The sequence below is a fragment of the Chamaea fasciata genome, unplaced genomic scaffold (genome assembly GCF_029207755.1).
Source record: "Chamaea fasciata isolate MVZ Bird 193981 ecotype frontalis unplaced genomic scaffold, bChaFas1.0.hap1 SCAF_7, whole genome shotgun sequence".
In the NCBI taxonomy this organism is placed as follows: domain Eukaryota; kingdom Metazoa; phylum Chordata; class Aves; order Passeriformes; family Sylviidae; genus Chamaea; species Chamaea fasciata.
The window spans coordinates 3,440,570-3,446,569 of record NW_027094092.1 but is presented as its reverse complement, the minus strand read 5'-3'; the positions used below and the strand labels follow the sequence as shown (position 1 = coordinate 3,446,569).

The following is a 6,000-nucleotide window of genomic DNA, read 5'->3' as shown; positions in this document are numbered from 1 at the left end:
GAGAGACCCCCACAAAACACGAGGTAGCTTTCCTCCAGGTAGTGACAGACCGGGGCGGGCAGAGAGGAGAGTTCGCGGCAGGAGCATCTCAAGTTGTCCTCCCGGGACTTCCCGGGGGGGCACCGTCAGCCGGCACTGAGGAGGCTCCGCCGCCGCGCTGCTGCCAGGGCCGGCGATGGCCCTGCGGCCGCCTGGGGCGGGCGGTGCGGGAGGGCAGGAGGGGCGAGCGGGGCGCGGAGCGGGGCCGGGCGGGGAGCGCGCTGCTGGCGGGGCCGGGCGGGGGCGCTGCCGGCGGGCCGGGCGGAGCGGGCGGCGGGAGCGCCCCGCAGGCTGCGCCCCGCGGGCTGGGCGGGGGCCGGGGCGCGCCGGAGCGGGGCTCGGCCGGCGCCCCCTCCGCAGCGCTCGGCGGGGCCGCGGCCCGCCGCTCCGGGGCCATGGGCGGCGGCGGGCGCCGTTAGGCCGCCGCGGGCAGGGCGGAGGCGGGAGGAGGCGGAGGCGGAGGAGGCGGCGGCCGGGGGCGGGTTGGGTCCCTCCCCGGGAAGATGAGGCGGAGGCCCGGTCTGTCGAGCGGGCTGAGCTGGGGCTCTTCCCTCGCAGCCGCCAGGACAAGATGGCAGCGGCCGAGGCGGCGGCAGCAGCGGCAGCAGCGGCGGCGGCGGGGCTGAGCGGCTGAGCCCGGCCGGAGCGGCGCTTCCCGGAGCGCTCCCGGACATGCCCAGGGCGGCGGCGGCAGCTCCAGCGCGGACGCCAGCGCGGCCCGACCCGTGAAGGTGAGCGGCCGGCGGCGAGCGGGGTCGGCCCCGGCGGGCGGGGAGCGGCGCCGCCTCCGCCGGCGGCGTTGGTGCCCTGCCCGCGGGGTCTCCGGGGCAGAGCCGAGCCCCTCTGCCCGGGGCAGCGCCGCCGGCCTGGCCGAGCGCGGCGGCGGGGAGCGGGCAGCGCCGCTTCCCCTTCCCGCTGCCCCCGACGGCTCCCGCCCCGCCGCGTCCCCGAAGTTTCCCGTTCCCCGGCGCGGCCGGGCGCCCACCCCGAACCGCCCCGGGTGCCGGGCGAGGCCGCCGCCGCCGCCCGCCGGGGGAGGCGTGGCCGCCCCTCGCCCCTTCCCGGCGGCGGCTCTGCCTGCTCCCCTCCGGGCGCGCCGCCTCCTCCTGCGCCTTGTATGGAGCGCCGGGGGGTCCCGGGGTGGCGCCCAGGCGCGGCCGCGGCTCCTCCCGCTCCGGGTCCTGCTCGGCCGCCGCCGCGGTGGCTCCTGGCAGTCCCGGCGGGACGCGACCCTCGCCCCCTGAGCCCCGAGGAGAGACCCGCGCTGGGGGGCAAGCTGGGGCGGCAAATGGTGCCCAGGGCCGGTATCACTAACAGCAACTGGAAAGGAAGCGGACGCTTTAAAATTTGGTCAGTTCCCAAGAACGAGCTCTGTTGAAACAGAGGGGTTTGTTCGCCGGAGGCTTTCCCGTAATGGTTGCGGCAGGGACTGTGCGGGGTTTGTTCTGGATTCGTCGTGGTATCAATTGTAACGCTGGCAGGTGCGTTTACATGTGTTTGACGCTGTAGGAAGTAGTGGTGAGTTTGTAAAAATTATTTTTATTTAAATGAAGCCTTCGATCATCAGTGCTAGGTGCTTACACGAATATAATAAAGAGCTTTCTTTTGAGGCGATACTTTTTTACTAACTGTTGCGTCTGACTTAAAATGTCAGAAGCTGCGATTGTTTCCTTTTTTGTTAACTTAGTTTACAGGACTCCAGAGCCTGACTTGCCAGAAATTATGTGGCGCTCGGATGTTTTTGCATCTTCCTGCTTGTGTATCGCCTTGCTTATTTCGGTTATTTTAGTGTCTTTACATTGTGGGAAAATGTTACTTGGAGAGACGATTATGTTAGGTAAAGCCGCAGTTGTTGATAACAATGCGTGTTTCTGTGATTATTTATTTTCTACCCAGTATTACCTCCCATGACATCGTTTGCAAAAAGTTTAGGCTCTGATTGGTGTCACACCAAGTAGGAAAGCTCGGATGGGCTGCGACGACTCACTTTCTGACATAATAATTCCTTAACAGAGTTAATTTGCCAGAGCTTTCTATAAACGAAGTTTAAAACACACGCCGCAACTGCCTAACAAGCGTGGCAGCCAGCGGAGAGATTAATTAAGCACCTGGAAAATAGGTCAATACTGTATTACGAAGCGGCGTGGTGAGATGGCAGATAACTAGAGCAAAGTGTTAACGCGGACTTACCGGGGGGAAACTGATGCCGCTGGAGCGGCGGTGACGGCTTTATCTGCGCTGCCGCGGACCTTTTATGGTAGCGCGCAGTGAAGGGGGAGTTTGCAGCCCTGCGAAGCGGGGCTTGGACTTTTCCCTCCCTCCACTTCTTCCCGGGGGCTTCTCTCGGAGCTGCTCGCTCAGGGCGTGGCACAGCTTGTGCTCTTAAATGATTTTTTATTTATTTATTTTTTTTCAGAGATAAATTTGGCTGGGTGCTGTCATTCCGGTGGTGGTGGTGGTGGTGGTGTGTGGCTCTCCGGGCTTGGGGACGGTTTGTAATTGGATCGATTCCACGAGCCAGAATAAAGTTTCATTGAAAAATCGCTCGGGAAGCTGCCCCTGCCCTGGGGTCTCTGCGGCACTTGTGATTTTTCTTTGTTTCAGGATTTTTTTTTTTTGTGTTTGCGTGTTTCCTCCCTCTTCTCTTTCAAACAACTACCTACAGAAAGAGGGAAATGAGACCGGCTTCTGCATAACAAGATAGCAGAGACAAAGACAGGGTGTGGGGAGGAAGACTGAGCTTGCAACTCATCTTTCAGCACTGATAGAAATACGAGAATTTGCATGTGCTGCTTTTCTCGTTGTGTCTTCCAGTTTGTAGCAGTTGCCTCCAAACAAGTGTTGTTTTGGAGGTGGTTTTTCCAAAGGCATCTGTCAGATCGATCGTATCCATTGAAGGGGATGGGAGGCTGAGCAGCACTTCCAGAGGCAGAGGTTTGGTTAGCTCACCAGCCCCTGGGTGGAACGGAATTAACTGTGCTTAATTCCTGTGAAAACCCCAATCCAAAGGTGTAGGAATGTCAGGCTGTGTTTTTCCAATCTTGTGTGTTTAGGTGTATATACTCCTCTTTGTACTATGTCAAGGGATTGCACACGCTTCCTGTGTTTAGAATAGTTTTCTTTTTACCCCTATAGGTTCTCTTTCTTGTATTTTCCCTTTTGCCAGTGTGCTGATCCTGGCAACAAAGGCCCTTTTGACAAAGCGGTGCGTTTTGAAACGGGAATTTTGTAGTTGGCTTTCTTGTTTGTGGGGGGGAGAAGAGCAGCATTGGTAACGGGAGCAGCATTGTCATTTGAGGCTGAAAATGTATTTTGGAGGAATGTTAAATACAGAAGAAGAAACTGCTTTTAGTGGAGCTGAATTTTGCTGTTGCAGTGTGGGGTGCCGTGGCATACGAGTGCTGTGCACATACACAATAGTTCCTGCAGGCAATGTTGCTTTCTGCACAGAACTTTGGGGAATAAAGCAGAGGACAGAGAGGCCTTCTTATATTTTTTTATTAGATCAGCCTTGGCTTTTCTGAATATATAAAATGATTTCATCTGATCTGCAGAAGCATTACAGCTGAATTAAACTGCTCTGACTGACAGAAGTGCGAGTTGGGTAGAGCAGGCCTGATAATCACCTGGTGATCCTTGGTCGAGGGAAGAAGAAATGTGGAAGTAGCGTGGTGGTGCTACCAACATTCCTTGCTCACGAGTTTGCTGTTGAATTTTGTGAAATAGTATCCACCCTTCAGACTTCAAAAAAGCTTGTTTGTACCATTTTTTTGCTTTCCAAGTTCCTAGGTCACCGAAATACTCTATTTCTTACGATCCCTTCACTGACAATCAGAGGTGAAGTGGAAGATAAAGTATTACTTTTAACAGATCTTGGAAGAAAAGCTCGTTATTTTGGATAGGTATAGGGTGGGACTTTAGGTGTATGAAACTGTGTATTTCAGAGCCCTGGCTGGGCTAAGCAGAACACCAAATATGGGAAAAGGAGTGAAGATGAGCGCTGAGCATGTTCCAGATGACTGCTGTGTGTGCATGCAGTGCACCTGAAAAAACCATGTAACTGTTTAAAGCAACCTAAAATAACTGATGCTATGATATGGGTTAGTAATGGCTTACCTTTTCTGACTTCTACATGCAGTGAACACCCTCTGTTTAACCTGAAATAACCTATAATGAAGGATAAAGCCTGGAAAATCCTGTTACCTGGTCTTGGCTTCCCCCGCCCCCCCCTTTAGAGACTGTTTTATTTTAGAGCCTCTACCTCTTTTACAGAGTTTTAGAGAAATTGTAGCTTTGGTTTTTCTTCAGAGTCACTGAGCTTTGAGTGACGGGTGAGCAGGGGAACAACGTGTAACTGTGAAAGTGGATTTTAGTTGGTGACTTTATTTGATAATGTTGTTTTATTTCAATATAGTGAATGTTGAAAAAGATGGCAGGAGTTGGTGTGAGTCTTGCTTTTAGGTGCAGTTTGGGAATAATCTTTGTGAAGTTTCGTAGTCTTTTTTTCATGGTATGTCGCATTTTTTCCATACAGCATCTTGATGTTCCACTTCATTTTTGAATGGGTAGCTTTCTGACAGAAGGGAGCTAATCTCCAGTATAGCAACTGGGCTTGGAAAAGGAAGAAGAACCAAATAACTGAACTGTTCTTCAAGCAAGTCAACTCAAGTAGTTTAGTTCCATATCTTTTTTCTTACGCTGAGACTTAGAGTCAGTGTAATTTCAAAATACCTCTTCCAGTAGTGTTAACTTTACATATTTTTATTAGTCCCAGCATTATGTGAACTTTTTGTACAGTCTTTTTTAATGTTATGTTTTTAGAAAAAGATTAGGAAATTTTTCCTTTTTGTAATTAAGGAATATAATCCTTTTTTTCCCCTTTTATCCAGCTCTCTTATGCTCTACAGTATTTGGTATGACAGGAAAATGCTAAGTTCGAGTTCCAAAACAGAGCAATAAAATAAGATGCAGTCAAACATCCAAAGACAAAACAGACGTAAGAAATATTTTCCTATCTTTTAGGATGATCAAAGCTACAGCAACTCCCAGTATTAAAAAAGTAATTGGATTCTTACGTACAGAGAACTCTTTTTGCATTTTAGGAGGAGCACTCCCACCGAAGAAGCTATCTCTTAAATCATTAATCTTAAACTCATGCTTTCCATTCCTGCTGAAATAATGTAACAGTTCTAGAAACTTTTCAGTGCTGTTTAAAGCATGTTACAAATCAAGTACAAATAACATTTTTGATGTAAAAAGTCAGTTATTGCCAAGTGAAAGTCTGCTTTTATTTGTATGAACATCACTAGATGGATACATATGGTGTGGTGGTAACCACCCATTTAGAATAAATGCTGGAAAACTTCTGGGCAAGAAAGCTCAGGTCTTGATCCCTGTGCTGAATCCCATAAACACCCTTAAAAGAGGAGTTTTTGGAGATGATTGGAGATGCCCATGGCCACTTTTCCAGACCTGTTGGATTTCATAATCCACTGGTCTGAGTGTCTTGTGCTGTCCTCTGTTCTGGAGGCTGAGCTGCTCTGGGTCACCACGCTCCGCTGTCCTGCAGCTGTTCTTTGTGTGACCAGGACACCAAACTTCCCAGGAACTTAAATTTTTGGGCGAGGCAAGATTTTTATCACGAAGCTGCTCTGGGTTGTTACCTTGCCTTGGGGCAAGCAGCCACCACTACCTGAGAAAACCTGCTTTGGGTTATTTTAGGGGTTTTGCTTTAGTTTTGCTTGGCTCTCGGTTATGAGCTGTGAGATGGAAGTGGATCTCCTCGCCTTGTGCTGACCTCATCTTGCAGTGGTGAAGTGAGATGGCAAAACTGGTCCCTGGGCAGAAAAAAGTGCCAGGAGAGCAGCTTCAGCCAGGATTGCAATAACTGGTGCAGCTGTGCTTTGTGTGGGGCTGGAGTGTCCTCATTGCAAAGATGTTTGGTGCTTTTCTTAGCGTGAC

At 51.5% G+C, this 6,000-nt stretch overlaps 1 protein-coding gene across 5 annotated transcripts in view; it reads left to right on the top strand.

Moving 5' to 3' along the window:
• The first annotated feature begins 353 nt into the window (after positions 1 to 353).
• HIPK3 (homeodomain interacting protein kinase 3) overlaps positions 354 to 6,000 on the top strand; it is a 67,302-nt gene continuing 61,655 nt past the window's right edge. For 3 of the 5 annotated variants that reach the window (XM_066187232.1, XM_066187231.1, XM_066187230.1), the window contains exon 1: positions 354 to 770. The gene's annotated coding sequence lies outside the window, so the exon portion shown is untranslated. Of the gene's footprint in view, positions 771 to 1,253; positions 1,521 to 6,000 lie in introns of those variants that run through there. The other 2 variants (XM_066187227.1, XM_066187228.1) reach the window with 2 other exon arrangements.